This window comes from Ursus americanus, chromosome 20 (genome assembly GCF_024610735.1).
Source record: "Ursus americanus isolate L20-20 chromosome 20, mUrsAme1.1.p, whole genome shotgun sequence".
Taxonomy (NCBI): Eukaryota; Metazoa; Chordata; class Mammalia; order Carnivora; family Ursidae; genus Ursus; species Ursus americanus.
Genome location: NC_142146.1, coordinates 42188852 through 42209462, shown reverse-complemented (window position 1 = coordinate 42209462; position 20611 = coordinate 42188852). Strand labels below are relative to the sequence as shown.

Genomic DNA, 20611 nt, shown 5'->3' with positions numbered 1-20611 from the left:
AGCTTTTATATGCACTGGAAAGCCAAAAAATCAACTTGCCTTGCTTTATTGGGATATTCACTTTTTTGCAGTAGTCTGACACAGAACCTACAATATCTCTGAGGTGTTGCCTATACTACCAAACAGCTTTCCAAATTTACACCCACCAGCAATGTGTGAGAGTTCCAGTTGCTCCAATTCACCACTGACACTTGCTATGGTCAACTTTTAATGGGGTATAGTAATAATTTACAGAGATGATACTGGAATTTAAATCTATAATAAGGACTATATCTCTATGAATAGTATTAGTATGAATTTAAGTTTAAATATTTAATTTTAGTTGATATGTACTGCTCTCCCCCCCTCCCCAGTTTGGCATGCAGACAAACACAAACCCACCCACATACACTAACAACTGGAACAACAGCAAAAACTGCATTTGCTACTCCTGAAAGAATCTTGTGATTTCCTACTGTACTTAAAAAAAAAAAAACAATGCCGTGCATTTGTATGCTTAGAGAAATTTAGAAAAAAAGCGAAGCATCCTATTATCTTTAAGAGAATCATTTTAAAACCTCAGAAACCGTCTCTAGCCAGTGCTTTCAAAGTCAGCTCAAAGTGCAGTGGGATGTGCCGAAAATGTTCATTAGTCAGCACACCGTGAGTTAAGTCCTCACTTCTAGGAATCATTTCTAATCATTTGTAATTAGAGTAATGCTTTTGAAAATGTTTGCATTGCTAACCATGAGGAGTTGAAACTCTCTCTTCTGGGAAAGTGAGCAGATGGTGTCACTTCATTTACTTTTTCCCCGTTCAGCAGGGAGGACTAAGGGATTTAACTTGTCCTTTCCGTCTCTCCTGCCTGGGGTTTGGATAGTTGTCTAGTCTGTGGTCATAGCTCTTGGCTCAGCTATTTCTTGTCCAGTTCCTTTTGTTTGATATTACTTTGATCTTCGCCCAATATCAGCAATGCCTTGCTTGGATGACTCTCTCGCTCTAGCTCTTACTCTTTTCCTTGGCAGGAGTATTCTTTTCTTTTGGTTGTAAGAATCTGGCCAGTAATGAGGTGGTAAGCTCCTGTCGAAGCAGCAGGAGTTGTCAGTGCTCCTTTCTTTCATTAACTTTCTTGGGCTGTAGCCACAACAGCAAGACTTCAGGGACTGAGAATTTAACCTTCTCTAGCACTGATCATTTTTCCACATGGATTCACATGGCCCCATAGCCCCTTGGCCCCTTTCACCACCTCCCTCCCTTCACCCTGCTTTTTATAGATTATCCTGAACTTTCTGTCCAATGCTCTCCAGGGCCACCATGAAATAATACGCTTGAAGTATTTCTTTTTTTTCTTTCTCTTTTTTTTCAGTTAACTACTTTTTATTCATTGTTGTTAAGTGAAGAGCACATTCATACAGCTTGAACAAAAGGTGCTGAAATTTCAGATAACAGCTGTGGCAAATTATCTTTTTTCTAATGAAATAAGCAAGTACTTGGTAACCATACTTTGTAGCATAGTGTCATTTATTTTAATCCCCGTAGAAGAAGGAAAATCATTGCATTCTTCTACCTAATACTGACGATTATATATATTATAATATATAATATGTATGCGTATACATATATAATTAGAAAAATCCCTATCTCTTCAAATAGTGGCCATTCACTTAAATAATCATACCATCACTCCCCAGTTGATTCATTTTAAAAGAAACAATGTTTTGATATACTCACTGGGGACTTTGGCTGACTTAATAATGATAGTAATAATAATATAATAAACAGTAATACCAGTAATGATAGCGATGGCAATAAAGCTATCATGTTTTAGATGCCTACTATGTGCCAGGTACAAGGCCAGACCTTATGTGTTTAGAGTGTCTGTATGTGCAAACTTTCTAACTCGTAGATAAAACTTGTATGACAGTTATGATCATGTCCAGTTTACGGATAAAGGAAATGAAGCACAGACAAATTTCTTGCCCAAAGTTAGACTTACTCTGGATGGTTCCTCTCTTCCCTCATTCCCTCATCCCCCTCCCCCAGTCAATCTGATGTTCTTTCAGATTTAGCTGTGACACGTATCATCAATATTCATTACCATCCCTAATATAATATAAGTATTCATCTGTCAAAGCATTTCCTAAGAGTAGATGAATATAACCTATTCTTGGACCTATCATTATAAGCCATACAATGTTGAAAGACCAGATTTACTTTGTATTTCAAGTTTATTTTGAAATGATTTCTGCATATTAATGGAAGATCCAACTTCACTGGTGCTTGTCTTATTATAGGCTGATATATTTATTAAAACCACTTATGGATTATGCCTTTGTGTTTATGGGATTGCAGGATATAGAACTAAAAGCATGTGTTCAATTGATTAGTTTTAAGTTCTATTTTTCCATTAATTTCCTGTTTGCCATTAGGGACTAAGATGATTTTCCATTCTTTAGATCTATACTGACACCAATTAATACCAATACAGAAAAATGTCCATACTGGGTACTACTTTCTTAATATGTGCCATTATGTGCTTTATTATAGTTTCTCATTTCCTGGTCTGTCAGTTACTCTAATGCTCCTTCATTTTTATAGATACAACTCTCACATACTCGTATTTGCTGATGGATATATTTCTATCATTTTTTACCACTAGCAGCCATGGGCTTTTAGTTAGCCCAGGAAAATTAAAAAGCAACTCAACATAGTGCTCTTTATCTCTAAATATTTGACAGCACAAGCAAAATGCCAATCTCAGTCAATTCAGCTTCATCAGATAGTCTACTAGCAGCTTAGGCAACGTGGCAATTACCTTCAAGGCCAGAAAATGAATTCAGAAAAGAATACATAAGGAGTTTCAGATTATAACGACATAAAATTGTAAAACAAAGGTAGAAATTGTACTCAAAATATTTCCCTGTAACCAATGGAGATGTTTCTTGTAAGGAGATGTAAGGTGTTAAAATATTTCATTCGTTTCAGTTCAATAAGAAAGCAATTTAAAAAGGCAAAAGAAACAATCATATTTCTAAAAATTACATGCAAATGATTCCAAGTTTAAAATCAAAATGATATTGCCAAAATTATAATTTTTCAGTGGTTAATCCCTTTAATTCATTTCCGCAGAGCAACTGGATCTGTTGTAAGCAATGGGGCTCAAGGAATGAAAAGGCAGGCATAGTGGAAAGAGACTTGGAGAGCAAGAGAACTTGGCTTAGTCCTTGACCTCCCATTCCGCGCTTAACATCCCCAGGTGACCTTGGGTAAGTACCTCACCTTTATGGTCCTTCCTTTTCTGTGCAATAAGGGATTTTGAGAAAATAAACTGTTATGTCCTTTTAAGCTCCGATATTTATGGTTATTATCTGTATGAAGACTGGAATTTACTAAAACTTTGAGTTAATTCATGCTATGCATTATTTGTCACGTGAGAAGAGCAGAAACCTGAGGGAAATTGCCTAAATTATTAGAAACAATGACTACTCCTTCATTATAGATAGAGTTAATTGAAGATGACTGGCTTTGCAGTCTCAACACTTCCCAGTTGAAAGCCCTTCATGGTTCCCTATTGCTTCTTAAGATAAAGATGAAACTCTAACCTGGCCTGCGCAGACCCCCTGCCGTTTAGCCCCTATGTTAGTTGAGATAGGTCAAATGTGTAATGGCTCAACACAATGGATGTGTATTTCTTGTTTAGCTAATAGTCCATTGAAGAATTCCTGTTGGCAGGCTATTCTTCTAACAGTACCCCAGGAGCCTAGGTTCTTCCCATCTTGTGGCTTTGCCTCCTCCAGGGACTTATAATTTTTTGTATTTAGCTGACAAAGGGAAAGAGGCGGTCAGCCTTGGCTCAAAAGTGTTACTTATTATTTGTGCTCACATGCTATTAGTGGGAAAGAGTCACAGGAGCACACCTAAATGCAAGGATAAAACACCGGGAACTACGGTGTTGGTGAACATTCAGGAAGAAGACAAAATGAATTTGGGTACAGAGGTAGCACAGCTTCATTTCCACTTTAGTGACGTCATACTTAATTTCTTTCAATTCCCAGAATATTCCCTTCTGCCCCTGGGCCTTTACCTAGAATCCTTTCCCTGTTCACCTGGCTCCAACCCTGCCCTCTGGTCTCAGTTGGTGGTGACTTCCTCTCTGGACTCGCATGAGATTTTGTTTCTATTTGACCTTGTACCTTATCATAATACTCATGGCAGTTTATTTCAATTAATTATATGTTTTCTCTGCTAGATTCTATGCTCCTTGTAGGTAGAGACCATAGTTTTTCCCTGTTTCACTCTGGATTGATGGAAAAAAGGCAAGAATAGGAGAGGAAGAGAGAAAGAAAAAGATGCAGAGTGTGAGAGCTGGAGAAAAAAATAGGAAGTACCTAAGCTACAGTGTCAGGTGTCTTGTTGTTGTTGCTGTTGTTGTTGTTGTTTCTTCACTGAATAGACTAGTTATTTTGGCATGCTATTGTCAGATAGAAAAAATGTCCATCATTCTTTGTGGTTATAAAAGCAGATGTGATATTACAATTTTTTGTTGTATTAGTATAGACTATAACAACTTCTCTGGAATGACAAGGAAACATTAATTCTAAAGGAAAGGGGCTGCCTCTCGAAATATTTTCAGTGCTCCATTCTTGTCTTGCATCTCAGCAGTGTTCTTTTAAGCACCACCAAATGCTTGCTGTCTTATTCACTCTTAAAGAATTCACAGGGCTTCTCTAATCATCTTCATTGAATAGTAACTTTCTCATTCGCACTGTGAGATTCTCAGCCTGTGAGGTGAGAGGCTATATAAGAAGAATGGAATGACGATCTGAAGCATTATGGTTTGCTTTTGAGAGAATTATTTGGAGATTTGAAAACACAAGCAGCAGAACTACCCTAAATTACTGTGAACCTGTCTCTTTAAAATATCTTAGAACCAGAGGGCTATGTGCCATTATGTTTCTGAATTTTACATTTACAAATATATGTGTAAAATTCTTTTTGGTTTCATGAGGAAATGTATTGACAGAAATTGCTATATGGTGAAGCAGGTGTGTCGTCTTTCAGACATAAATATGGAGAAAATTTAGCAATGTGACAAGCAGTATTTCTTGAAGCCCGAATTGTAACACATATTAGGAACCACATATAGAGGTAAGAAAATAAATAAAACTCTACATTGATAATTTTAAGGTCATGTAATGGATGCAAGTCAAATCATCTAAAACTACGTAATGTATAAATCAGACTACTGAGCTTAGTGGACTTCTGGAAGAAAGAAAACACACAATCATTTAAAAATAATTTGAGAAGTGTTCTGTTTCAGATATGAGATTAAATTAGTTTATATGATGTGTCTTTGGCTTCAAATTCTCACAGAAGTAGTTGACATGTAAATCTTAGAAAAAATATTGAAATATGAACTTTTTTTTATAAATAAAAAATTCAGACTTAATGAATCACCAAAGGTTTCCACATCAGTGTAGAAAGCTGCCAAAATAGATCAGGGATGGCAGACTTCTACTGGTGCTGCCCATAGTCTATGCCTCACATGGCATGGATTAAAAATTTAATGAAAAACATCAGCTGTGTTTCTTATACACATCAGAGAGTGGGATTTTGCTTGTTAGCCAATCTGAAAAATGTTTTTCATTTAATGGGGAGGTTAAGACTATTTACATTTATTGAAAGTAACAATATGGTCATTTATAGTCATCCTACATTGCTTTAAAAGTTATGTATGCATATATAAATATATATGCATAAATATAAACACAAATATAAATATACAAAAAATCAGTTTATAGATAACGGCTTATAAGTACTAAAATTCTAAAGAATATAAGTAGTCACAGCAATTAAACACCCAGACAATATTTCGGGGTCTATTAACCTCAGAGTTTTCATTGTTTTAGGTAATTAAAACTTAACCTCCATTTATTGACTTGTCAGTCCAGTTTGATTCAAATGTTCACTTCCTGTTTTAATCTTGTTTGCTTGTCTATCTTGGGTCCAAAGATGAGAAAGCTGAGCATTTAGTTTTTAAGAAAAGTACCCTAAGTTTTAGAATTATGTCATATAATTTTTTTATTTTGGAGAGACCAAACTGTCTCTTATTTTTACTTTGGAGCTGAGAAAAGTAAGGCTTGAGAAATTGAAGTCTGAGATAAAATGGATACTTACTCTGAAAACCAGGCTTTTCCTTTGATTTTTAAAGGCTGTTTTCCTAAGATATCTTCATTATTTGGATTTAGTTTAAAACAAAATGTTAACCCCTTTAAAAGGAAAGACAAATCTTACATTTTTAGACTGGTTTATTTTCATCCATTTAATCTGTCAGCATGTAGACAGTTGTTTCAGATATTTAGCTACTTTGATAAGGTATTATTTACATTTCTCTTGAATGACAAAAACAAAAACACAGTATACAGTGATATTTTAATGAGACCAATGTCATCTCAAAGATTCTAAAAAGAAAAAAGAGGAAGCTCTTTCATACTTAACACTAAAGAAACTAATTCTGCTTTGCCCTTGCACCTGCTTAAAAGATTTTATTGGAAGAAATGGAATTGGAGAGACTTGCCTTTTTTATTAAAATCAGCTTAATAGTTCTTAGCACCACCTGTTACCACATTGTATAATCCATCTTTGGGCACTAGATTTTCTCCAGATGTTCAGCTTTTTATTGTCTTGGGGATCATGGCTTTATTTATATATTTATTTATTTATTTACAGTCCAGTGAATCATGGATCACATCATTTGCCTCTGGCAAATACACAGACGGAGGTAGTTTAAAAACATTTTATGTTAAGAAAGAAAAAAATTACTGTTGGTTTTGATGAGTCTACTTTCAGATTTAAATAGCAAGCTAATATGGTATTTCTGAGAACAGGCAATAGGTAGGTAGAAATTTACTGATGTAAACAAACTCTATCAAGCTAATCGTGGAAGTTCCCCCATGAGTCTATTTTAAATATCTTATTCTTACAGGTTTTTTTCTGGAATTGTCTACTGTTTTTATGCAAGGATAGTACTGTGCAACTTCAAATTAATTATACAATTATACCAAAGCATAAGATAAAGGATCTGTTGGTTTTGTCTATTATTTGACAGTGAAAGCACAATTCAGCATACAGATTATTTTCAGAATAATAATCTATTCCATGACCAGGCAACATATTTTTTCACTGAATTTTGGCCAAGCTAAAACTCGAGTTGTAGTTATTTTGAAACTGGACTGTTCCTTTCTGTGAACAGAAATAAGTAAAGGTGTCAGAAGAATCATCTCAGGTAAATAAGGTTGGTCTCCCTATATTTTTCCAGAATTTCTTTTTTTTTTTTTAATTAAAAATTTTTTTTAAAGATTTTATTTATTTATTTGACAGAGGTAGAGACAGCCAGTGAGAGAGGGAACACAAGCGGGGGAGTAGGAGAGGAAGAAGCAGGCTCCTAGCGGAGGAGCCTGATGTGGGGCTCGATCCCATAACGCCGGATCACGCCCTGAGCCGAAGGCAGAAGCTTAACGACTATGCCACCCAGGCGTACCTAATTAAAAAATTTTTTAAAAGATTTTATTTATTTATTTGAAAGAGCAAGAGAGAGGGCGCACATGAGCGGGGGGTGGGGGCAGAGGGAGACTCTGCCCAGAATTTCTTAACCCTGTACGGCAATCGTGTTAAAGCAGCATTCTACAGAAGAGAGTCACTAAAGAAAGTAACCTATGATGTGAATAGGTCATATTAGGGCACATCATTATACTTGTCCTTTGCCAACTCTTGGGGAATTTGAATTTCTGTATCTGATTAGACAAGCCCCTTACGCTGATTAGTTGGCCTGCAGAGTTTGGGATGGGTATATCTCTACCAGATGAAGTATAAAGGGACCTGTTTTCTGCTTCTGTGAACTTTAAATTCTTTGGAATAAAATGAAAGCAGTGCTGATGAGATTAACCCAACCTACAGGGGCAGACCCACGTTTAAGGTTTGGGGGGTGGTTAATTCAGACTACTTTCAAAGTCGCTTTCCCTTTAGAGTGCTGCTACCAGCCAACGTGCAGTGCCTTATGGAGGCTCCCTGAAATTTGATGGCCAACAGCATTCCTGTGTTAAGAAGATTCCACCAGCTTTTTTTTTTTTAATAATTTTTTAGTATGTTAGTCACCATACAGTACATCCCTAGTTTTTGATGTAATGTTCCATGATTCATTATTTGCGTATAATACCCAGTGCACCATGCAATACGTGCCCTCCTTAATACTCATCACCGGCCTATCCCAATGCCCCACCCCCCTCCCCTCTGAAGCCCTCAGTTTGTTTCCCAGAGTCCGCAGTCTCTCATGGTTCATTCCCCCTTCTGTTTACCCCCCCTTTATTCTTCCCTTCCTTGTCCTACCGATCTTCCTATATGGTTCCACCAGCTTTCAGAGCTCCAAGCATCTCTAAGTGCAACTCGTTGCCTTTTATAGCATTAGGATGGGGGCCAAGACAGTGCTCAAGCATCTAACATTAGATAATTCCTGATAGTACTTCTTTATTCTGTCCCTGTTATGTTTTACTGTCTTGTTGAAACTAAAGAAAACCTGAGCCTTGTAGATATATGAGTTATGGTAGTAAATGAGTTATTTACTCTGATTTGCAGAAAGATTTAAAAGCCTTGACGGGTTTAGCGTTTTCCTACTGCATAAAGTCTGTCTATTCCTAACTGAAATAATCAGTTTTAACTTTAGTACTTTCATTTGTCATGCAACTTTTCTGATTTAACAGTATCTTAGGTGGGAGAGGGAAACTTCCCTGGAAATAAATTATTAAGGAAATATGGGTATTATATATATTAATTTTATAAATGAAAACAACCTCAAAAACATATGAGAGAGGTACTTGTTAAGAGATCTCTGCTGGTGTTCTACAAAAAAATAAAGGGGGGGGGTAGATTTTTGGTTTAGATAGTTTAAAAAATTGCCCTTTCTTTCATCCTAACTTTTACATCTCAACTGAGGAAACAAACAGGTTATTATATTTAAATAAGATTTGGTATCACAAGTTAAATGCAGAGATTTAGGTCTCATGTTAGTGCAGAGATTAAGCTCTCATGTTAGTGCAAACAAACAGGCTATTATATTTAAATAAGATTTGGTATCACAAGTTAAATGCAGAGATTTAGGTCTCATGTTAGTGCAGAGATTAAGCTCTCATGTTAGTGCAAACAAACAGGCTATTATATTTAAATAAGATTTGGTATCACAAGTTTTTTTTTTTTTTTTTAAGATTTTAGTTATTTATTTGACAGAGATAGAGACAGCCAGCGAGAGAGGGAACACAAGCAGGGGGAGTGGGAGAGGAAGAAGCAGGCTCATAGCGGAGGAGCCTGATGTGGGGCTCGATCCCATAACGTCAGGATCACGCCCTGAGCCGAAGGCAGACGCTTAACTGCTGTGCCACCCAGGCACCCCTTGGTATCACAAGTTAAATGCAGAGATTTAGCTCTCATGTTAGTACAGATTTTGGGAGAGCAGGAGGTAGAAACAAGTTGTAAATTGATAAAGGGAAACCACTTATATGAAGTGACTTTAAATTTTTGATTAAAAACATTTATTCAATACATACGGTCTCTTGTGCCAGACTCTGTGCTAGGAGCTGGGACTATAATCTTTCGTATAGTCAACGAATTTATCTTGAACACTTACCACAAGCCAAGCACTATTCTAGGCACTGGAGACAACAATAGAAAGAAGAAACAAAAATTCTAGACCTCATTGAACTTATGTTCCAATGGGAAAAGTCAGACAAAAACACAATATATAAGTAAACTCTAAAGTTTATTATGTTGTGAGTGTTAATGAGAAAAATAAAGCAAAATAAAAGGGAATAGGAGAACTGAAGTGTTGTAATTTGCTTAAGTATAAATTGGTGCAGAGAACAGCACAGAGGCTCCTTAAAAAATTAAAAATAAGGGCACCTGGGTGGCTCAGTCTGTTAAGTGTCTGCCTTTGGCTCAGGTCATGATCTAGGGGTCCTGGGATCAAGTGCCGCATCTTCTCCCTCTTCCTCTTCCTGCTGCTCCACCTACTTGTGCTCTCTCAATATGTCAAATAAATAAATAAAATCTTAAAAAAATTAAAAATAGAACTGTCATATGATTTAGCAACACTACCTTTGGATATTTACCTGAAAAAAATGATAACACTAACCTGAAAAGATAAATGCACACCTATAATCATTGCAGCGTTATTTACAGTAGCCAAGACATGGAAGCAACCCAAGTTGCTATCTGTCCATCAATAGATGAATGGATAAAGAAGATGTGGAGTACACATACACACACACATACACACACACACAGAGAAATATTATTCAGCCCTAAAACAAGAATGAAATCTTGTCGTTTAAGACATGAATAGATGTTGAGGGCCTTGTGCTCAGTGAAATAAGTTAGACAGAAAAAGGCAATTACCATATGATTTCACTTACAAATGGAGTCTAAAAAAGCAAAACAAAGTGAACAAACAAAACAAAACAGAAATAGACTCATAAATATAGAGAACAAACTGATGGTTGCCAATGAGAAGGAGGGGGTGGAATAAATAGGTAAAGAAGACTAAGAGGTACAAACTTTCAATTATAAAATAAAAGACATGAGAATGTAATGTACAGCATAGGGAATAGAGCCAACAATCTTGTAAAAACTATATATGGTGACAGATAGTAATTTGACTTAAAAACGAAGAGCTGGTTCTTTGAAAAGATAAACAAAACTAATAAACCTTTAGTCAGACTCATCAAGAAGAAAGAGAGGGCCCAAAAAAGCAAAATCAGAAAGAAAATACCACAGCTACACAAAGAATAACACAGATACACAAAGGATCATAAGAGACTACTCTAAACAATTATATGCTAACAAATTGGACAACTTAGAAGAAATGGATAAATTCCTTCCAAGACTTAGTCATGACAAAATAGAAAATCTGAATAGCCTGACTAGTAGCAGTGAATTTGAATGAGTAATCGAAAAACACTCAATGAACAAAAGGATCATCCAGGACCAGATGATGATACAAGTGAATTTGACCAAACATTTGAAGAAGTACTAACACCTATTCTTTTCAAGTTATTCCAAAAATTTGAAGAGGAAAGAATGCTTCCAAACTCATTCTACAAAGTCACCATTACTCTGATATCAAAACCAAAGACACTTTTTTTGTAAAAAAAGAAAATTATAGGCCAGTATCCCAGGGTAGGGGGAGTTGTGATTGTAAATGCGGTGGTTTCAGCAAGAGCTCCTTCCAAAAGGAAGAGACAGCGTTAAGGCTCTGTGCTGTGAGCATGCTGGGACAGTTTCAAGAGCTGCAGAGAGACAGAGAAGTTTCAGTAGAGGGAGCAAGGGGGAAAAGTATTAGGAGTTGAGAAGTTACAGTAATGGTGTATCAGATCATGGTGGCATTGTAAGAATTTTCGCTTTTACTCTGAGTGAAAAGACACCATCAGAAGGTTTGAACAGAGGGTTTAATCTGATTTAAATTTTAAAAGGACGACTCTGACTGCTGTAATGACTGCAGATGGTAACAGGGTGATATGGGGGGCAGCTAGGGAAGAGTGGAAGCAGAGAGTTTCATGCTCTTGAAGGGTCTTGGGTCTTGTTCAGGAGCCAGATATATTCACAGATTGTAAAGGTGAGTAAGGAAGAGGAAGTAGGAGGAAAGTGTGGTCTGAGGACAAGGTCTCTCAGGGTCAAATGCACTCATTTCCAATTCTGCCCATTCAGTGTTAGATTTTACAGAGTCCTTCTGGGACGTGGAGGCAGAAAAGGACAGAAGGAGGGTGACACATTTTTATTTAAAATATTTATCTTTCAAAATTATAACTGTAATACACATTAATTATAAATAAGTTTAGAAAAGTATAAATTAAAAAGCAAAAGTAAAACTTTAAATTTAAATTAAAAATTTTAAAATAGGAAGCAACCATAATGCCATCATCAAGAAATGGTGACTGCTAGTGTTTTTATTTATTTTATTCCAGCCCTTTCTCCATCTACCTACTTATGAAGAACTAAAAAAAAATACTCCATATAAGCGGATTCTATTCTTTTCCTTGAAATTATATCAATTAACATTTACCCATATCATGGAATATTTACAGAAACTATGATATTTATGGCAGCATTCCCAGCTACACTGATACAGCATTCATTATGTTATTATAGCCATATATTTAGAAAGATGGATTGTTTTTACTTTCATATTATTAAAGGAAAGCTGGTTTGTTTTGTTTGTTTGTGGTTTTTTAGAGAGAGAAAGAGAGAACACTTGTGCGTGCGTGAGTGGGGGTGAGAGGCAGAGGGAGAGAGAGAATGTTAAGCAGGCTCCACACTGGGCCTGAGCCCAGGGCTCCATCTCACAACCCTAAGATCATGACCTGAGCTGAAATGAAGAGTCGGACTCTTAACTGACTGAGCCACCCAGGGGCCCCAAGGAAAACTGTTACGATCATCCTTGGATATAAATCCTTGTAAGCATCTTTAGTGATCTTCTTAAGATACACTGATAGCTGCAGTGGTGAAATTTTACCATCAAAAGTACAATTATCTTTGTACGGCATCAGACTGTTCTCCAGACAAGCTGTAGGTGCACAGCTTTGACAGCACTGCCATAATCCCAACTATCTTTGAACAATGTAATTAAATACACATGTGAATTTATTTACTACTGAATTTTATATTTATTAGTATCATGTTTCTCTTTACCTCCCATTTTTCCTTTATTGAGATGCATATATAAACTTCTTACTCATTTATAAGATCTTGTTATAAGGTTATTCAACATTTTGTCGTGCATATTGTGAATATATTGTCATCGTGCCTTTTAATTTGCAGGCTATTTTAAATTTTATATAGTCTATCTTTTCCTTTATTTTTTCCTGTTTTTAGAAATACTAGTTTGATCCTGATATTGATATCCACATCTAGTTTTTCTACAAGCCCTTGTATTATTTATTGATTTTCCATTTCTATTCTTCCCCCCTCAAACTCATTCTCCAATTGGACTTTTTTATGTGGAGTCAAAGATGAGGATCTAAGCTGACTTTTGTATTCTCAGCATGTGGCGGGTTTTCCCAACAGTACATTTAGAATAGTCAGTCCTTCTCCCATTAAATTGTGATACTTTCTTTACTGTTGTAAAGTTTTTACATATACTGGATTCTGCTTCCACCAATCTGTTTAAAATTTTTTATGTTACAGTATGTTTTGATATGTGGTAGGAAATATCTCTGCAACATATCAAGTCTTAAACATATAATTTAGTTGGTTTGAGGATATCAGACTAGTCAAAGAGGCATCCTTGTAGGCTGATGTATTATTTTTTCTTATTTCTGTTTCTGTCTAAAAACAAACAAAATGGCTTTTATTATCTATTTTGTCATTTATCATTTATTCTGAATAAACTCTCTCCCTCTCAGTAAATGTTCCTCAATGCTGAAAATACTTAGCTAGAAATAAAACTTCTAGAATTTTATGTTAAATCAAACCAAATTTATATATGAATGCGGTATAAAATATGCAACATTTCTGGTAGGTTAAGTGCCTGAGTAGGTGAGTGAATGAATGAATGAATGAATGAATGAATGAATGAAGTATGGGGTATGGAGATAGATACACAGATAAGATTTTCATGATGAAATTACACTGGTAGATACAAAACTAAGAAACTCTAATATGTAAACCCATTTTATAGTTCAAAATATAAACTCTAATTCAGAATTTTGGAATTCTAGTGGAGAATATGGCTTGAGACAGGATGATTGAAATGATCTGAGACAAATGACTGAAAATATGAGATGAATTTCCCATTTGCATTTTTGTTCTAGAAGTGACTGCAAATACGTTTCTTTTGGCAAAATATAAAGATTTTGATACCCTGATTAGCCTGACAAATGAAATAGGAAGCATGTCTTGAGAGGTTGTTTTTAACCATAGTTATGTTTTCTCATATGGTATTTTGCCATCCCTACTATTTCTTTCTCTTTCTTTCTCCACTTACTTTTTCCTGTTCCTTTTTAGATTTCCTTTCCCTTACCTTCTATTTCATTTTTTAAAATCCAGTCTAATTAACTTCAACAAGAAAGGTCTAATAGCCAGTCAATCATGAAAAAGAAAAAAAAGAAAGCAAGAAAAGAAACTATCAACCGATTAGTATATCTTTCTCATTATACAGTAGATTAGATATTACTGTTTTGACTTCACGGTCTCATGAGAAAGACTTGGCTAAGAAAGACTACAACAAAACATTCATTAGTATGACACATGGCAAAAATAATGGAAGTGGGACCCAACAAACCCATTCAGGTTAAAATCTTGAAGCTGTAATTGTAAGATAATTGCGTAGTCTTATTGTCAAGCAGTTACAGCATGAGACTAATAGGATGCCAAGGGAAATGTTGATCAGTACTTGAGAGCCTTAATTTTCTCCAAATTTTATTCACCAACTTGTTCAATGAATAGGGCTCTCTTCTGAAGTTGCTATTCATGTGTGAGTTACTGAACAGTTATGTGCTTAAAAGTCGTAGCCAAACAGAGCTACTGAGAGGGCGTGGAGTGGGCACTCAGAAGAGAAAATGAAAGATACACTCTTTCAAAGTTTATTCCAAGATGTAGGGAATACTCCCAATATTTAGATTGCATTTCTGACTGTGCTGATGATGTTACTTATTATAACTGTGCTAAATAAACCATTACATTAATCTCTTTTTTCCAATTTACTCTAGTTAAAAAAGTTACTTTCATGTTTGCAAGAATAATTTGTAGGATTGATCAAATGCTCAAGTCTGTGTAGATTTTCTTTTATGAGTTGTTTTATGATCACAAATTCACATATTCTGCTGTAAGATGCTTATAAATATAATAATATCTCAGGAATACAGAAGTTGTAAGCATTCAGATATCTCCAATTAATCTATTTTTAATAGAAAAGTGATATATGCTGTATACAATTCTTACTTTAAGTGAATTATGCACAGTTTTTCTCCCAATAACTGCTTGTTATGAGTTTATTAATGAACTTTATTTATTGTGAACAGAGAAAGCAAAAAAATGAAATATCTCCATCTGCAATAGGCCACCAGAACATGCTGTATTTTAAGTAGCACAATAATTTCATTAATGTCAGAATGAACTATTCAACTTTTGGCAGAATGAAATTTATGATTATCAGAGTTGCCTAAAACCTAAAATTAAATGGAAAATGTTGAAAATGAGTTTAAAAATCACAATAATTCAAGAAGTTTCTTACGGTACATTTTCAATAACTTTTCCACAAAGTTATAATATTTGGCCATTTGGTCTAACAGGTTAACTTAGGTAAGGACCAAAAAGCACAGTGAGATCAAGATGGAGAAGGTTTTCCAAAACCATGCATCTACTTGGCCCTTCTTCCTAGATCACACATCTATTTACACAAATAACAGTTGTTATCCAGAGGTGATACCTTGAATGAGAATCCAAGTAAATTACTTATTTAAGGATGTCTGCTAGCCCTGCTTTTGTACCTTCTGCTATTTGCCATGATTCTTGTAAAACATCAAACTGATCACGAAAATCTTTTGTTCAAAGTTCTCTAACAACAATGCCTCTCCTACAATTCAACTAGATTAAAAGCCTGTCCTTGTAATGCCCTTGCAGAATCCTGCTGCTCACTCTGACCTCATCTCCCCCCACCCACCCCCAACTTACTCTGCCTTAATTCTTCAAGTTTGTCTCAGAACTCTTTGTAGTTTCTTCCACCTAGAATATTTTTTCCCCAGATATGTCCTTGTCTTTCCTTCTTCAAGTCTGTGCCCTAGGACTACTCCTAAATAAGGAAAGTGGACTCCTCTCCCCATCATCTGCTCTTCTAGAGATGCCATTCCTACTCCCCTTTGTGCTGATTTGGACCTTCCACAGAGCAGCGTTCAACGAACCAAGAGGAAACACCTATCTAACACAGGCAGTCCCTTTTCTAGAGTACCCTGTCATTTTCAACAATAAAATATTATGGGTCAGGCTTCTTTCCTCAAGTCACAGCACCAGTAAGGGGATCTCTGATTATCTTATTTAAAATTATTACTTCATCAGATGACATGATACTTTATGTGGAAAACCCAAAAGACTTCATCTCAAAATTGCTAGAACTCATACAGCAATTCAGCAACATGGCAGTATATAAAATCAATACACAGAAATCAGTTGCATTTCTATACACCAACAATGAGACAGAAGAAAGAGAAATTAAGGAATCGATCCCATTTACAACTGCACCAAAAAACATAAGATACTTAGGAATAAACCTAACCAAAGAGGTAAAGGATATGTACTCTAAAAACTACAGAACACTTACGAAAGAAGTTGAGGAAGACACAAAGAAATGGAAAAACATTCCATGATTATGGATTGGAAGAATAAATATTGTTAAAATGTCTACGCTACATTCAATGCAATCCCTATCAAAATACCATCGACATTTTTCACAGAGCTGAAACAGATAATCCTAAAATTTATATAGAACCAGAAAAGAATCCGAATAGCCAGAGGAATGTTGAAAAGAAACAGCTGGTGGCATCACAATGCCAGACTTCAAGCTCTATTACAAAGCTATAATCATCAAGACAGTATGGTACTGGCACAAAAACAGACACATAGATCCATGGACTAGAGCAGAGAACCCAGAAATGGACCTTCAACTCTGTGGTCAACTAATCTTCAACAAAGCCAGAAAGAACATCCAATGGAAAAAGGACAGTCTCTTCAACAAATGGTGCTGGGAAAATTGGACAGCCGCATGTACAAGAATGAAACTGGACCATTTTCTTACACCATACACAAAGATAAACTCAAAATGGATGAAAGACCTAAATGTGAGACAGGAATCCATCAAAATCCACAAGCAGCAACCTCTTCGACCTCAGCTGCAGTAACTTCTTGCTAGACACATCTCCGAAGACAAGGGAAACAAAACCAAAAATAAACTATTGGGACTTCGTCAAGATAAAAAGCTTCTGCACAGCAAAGGGAACAGTGAACAAAACTAAACAGCAACCTATGGAATGGGAGAAGATATTTGCAAATGACATATCAGATAAAGGGTAGTATCCAAGACCTATAAAGAACTTATCAAACTCAATACCCAAAAAACAAAGAATCCAGTCAAGAATTGGGCAAAACGGACATTTCTCCAAAGAAAATATACAAATGGCCAACAAACACATGAAAAAATGCTCCACATCACTTGGCATCAGGGAAATACAAATCAAAACCACAATGAGATACCACCTTACACCAGTCAGAATGGCTAAATTAGCAAGACAGGAAACAACAAATGTTGGCAAGGATGCGGGAAAGGAGAACCCTCTTAATACTGTTGGTGGGAATGCAATCTAGTACAGCCACTCTGGAAAACAATATGGAGGTTCCTCAAGACATTAAAAATAGAGCTACCCTAAGACCCAGCAATTGTGCTACTACGTATTTACCCCAAAGATACAAATGTAGTGATCCAAAGGGGAACCTGCACCCCAATTTTCAGAGCAACAATGTCCACAATAGCCAAACTGTGGAAAGAGCCAAGATGTCCAACAACAGATGAATGGATAAAGAAGATGTGGTATATATATAATCAATGGAATATTACTCAGCCATCAGAAAGAATGAATACTTACGATTTACATCGACAAGGATGGAACTGGAGGGTAGTATGCTGAACAAAATAAGTTAAACAGAGAAAGACAATTATTGTATGGTTTTATTCATATGTGGAATATAAGAAACAATGGAGAGGATTATACGGGGAGGGAAAACTGAATGGGAAGTCATCAGAGAGGGAGAAAAACCATGAGAGACTTTTAACTATAGGAAACAAACAGGGTTGCTGGAGGGGAGGTGGGTGAGGGGAATGGGGTAATTGGATGATGGGCATTAAGAAGGGCATGTGATGTGATGAGCACTGGGTGTTATATGCAAATGATAAATTATTGAACACTACACCTGAAACTAATGATGTACTATATGTTGGCTAATTCAAATAAAAATTAAAAATATTAAAATAATGCCTTCATTGTTAGCCAGATCTCCCTCTTTCCATTTCATATAGTACACATCACTTTCTGACCTAGTACGTAGTTTGTTTACTAATTGTGTCTGTCTCCTCCCACTAGAATGTAAACTCCATGAAGCAGGGATTTTGCCTACTTGTTTGCTGCTGTGGCGCTCTGTCCCAAATAGTGCTTGGCACAGAGCATGTGTTCACTGATATTTGTTTGTTGAGTGAATACATGAATGAAGGGTACAGATTCATCTTCTGTCTTCTGAATAGCTGTAAATATGACAGAAATTCATCTGTTCATCTTTCTTCCCCATGGATCCTATTGTAATGATTCAAATCTCTCTTCTGAAATCCATCAAGTAATGTCAAGGTATATATATATATAAAGTCTTCAAAATATCAGAATTTAATTAAAATTAAAATGCCTCATAAATTGGCTATAAACAGCCTCTTTCTCTGAGCTTTGGAACTGTAGAGAAGTTATTCATAAGGAGACTCCTCAGTTCAAACCAATTGTGCTTAAAAGTTTATAAGTTCTGAATGACCCCTTCTGGGATAGTCTGAAGCCTTTGTATCATCAGACCTAAAGGAAACCAGCTTCCCAAAGATGTGTGAACTACTTTCTGGTACAACATTTTCCTCTCTGTGTTTTCTAAATATTTTGTAGTTTACTGAATATTTACTGTTATAACCTAAAGAGAATATTGATTTAAGGATAAAATACTCCCCAAATGAGAGCTCACATTTTTTTAAAGAGTTATTAAACTTTTACTCCTTGCTTATTGTGTCTAGTAAGAGCCAGGCACTGTCCTGGGTAGTGGAAAAAGGAGAAATCATGGTGTCTTAGAAGACTAAGGACATCTTTATCTAGTGACATTTTCAAGTATTAAAGCAATAATGAAAAAAAGAATTGATAAATATCTTTCAAACAGAACATTTAGTGCAATATTTTCATCAATAGAAATATTCCATCTTGTCAGGACATTTTGAGCACTTGCAATAGAATTTTGAATCTTCAGAAGCCTTAGAGATTATCTATATTCAATCTCTTCACTTCACTAGTGAAAATTCTAAGCCTCAAATAATTTAAGACAAGTAAACAGTTCACATAAGCATGAAAAATAAAATATTCTGGTATTCAGAGAAGGAAAAGAAAGCTCCTATTTGAGGGATTGGAGATCATTAGTGTCCAAAGATGGAGGCAGCATGGCCAGGCTAGACACAGACAAAGGAACAAACATAGGAATGCTTGGATGCTGTGCTAAGGAAGAGTATTTGAATGGCATGTCACGGAGAAATGCGGCGTGGTTGAGAAGTAGGATCTGATTGTAGGCTTAAAAATTTGAATTTAACTCCATAAGCAAAGAAGTTTTTGCAGGAAGATGATTAAGTTGTATTCAAGAATACTATTCACTAGTAGCTGGGAAGGTCAGTTGGGTGGGAAGACTACTTGCTTGATGATCATCGGTATTATGAAATGATTGGTGTTATGAGTAGTCATATTCTATTGTTGGGACATATAGTTCAGGGAGATAAAAGTCCACTAGAATTTAATTTATGGAGGCAGAATGGGGAAGACAGAGTAGAAAAGAGACATGCTTTGTGGGTGGGTTTAAGGAAACATAAGAACTAAGTGTACAGTTCAGCAATCTCTGTCATGTAGCTGTAATACCAAGAGAATCTAACTTTGGGTAGTGAATTAGAATCATGAGATAAACCATAGTAATAAAACAGAAAGATGTCTGTTCAACAATTCCCATTTAGAACCAGAGTGGTGTTTTCTTAGCTTTTGAGATTTCCGGGACAAATCACAAACTCCCTCACTTTAATCATTATTGAGGGATGGACTCACCTGCTATGATGCAAACTAAATTTAAGGAATAAATAGAAAACTACAATATTGTTGGAGGGAAGGTAACAGTGGAAAAATTAGGCACAATAGATGTCATCTTCAATACGTGAAAAAATTGACAAACAATAAAATAACGTAGAAGAAATAGAGAAAAGGAAATGATTTTCAGCACCATTATGTACCAGATGATCGTGTGATCATCTGAAGAGCAAGCAAGGCAAACTACAGACCAGCTACCTTGTTTGTGAAGAAGATGATCATAAAGATACTTCATAGTACACAGAATTTATAGCATTTAGAGTCTTATTTAATTGCTTCTGACAAGAACTATATGATTATAGTGGTTAGAACATTTTACAAATAAGTTTTATGTGTTATCTTAGCAAAATGTTTTCCCTCAGAATATGTGTCATAAAATACTCTACATTTCTAAGTTGTGATATTTATTTATCTTGGGTCAAATTTCTTTCCATAAGAACACATCCCTAATGCAATAATGTAAATCAATGGGAAACACGATTCAATTAGTAATTTTTTTAAACAAATGCATTGCAAGATCATATTTTTTTAAAGTATGCTCTATCTATAGTTAAATTATTTTAAAAAAAATTTACATTTGACTTAAGGACACTTTTCTCATTAAGATACACTACTGAAAAATCCACAAGACAGCATATTTGGAGAGACTAGGTGTATTAAATTATACATGGTCACTTAGGGAA

At 35.6% G+C, this 20611-nt stretch overlaps 1 long non-coding RNA gene and 1 pseudogene across 4 annotated transcripts in view; one reads left to right on the top strand and one right to left on the bottom strand.

Annotated features, from left to right (window-relative positions):
* LOC123802411 (uncharacterized) overlaps nt 1–20611 on the bottom strand; it is a 435123-nt gene that overhangs the window by 165627 nt on the left and 248885 nt on the right. The gene's annotated exons all lie outside the window — the stretch shown is intronic.
* On the top strand, nt 650–770 carry LOC148108415 (small nucleolar RNA U3; annotated as a pseudogene).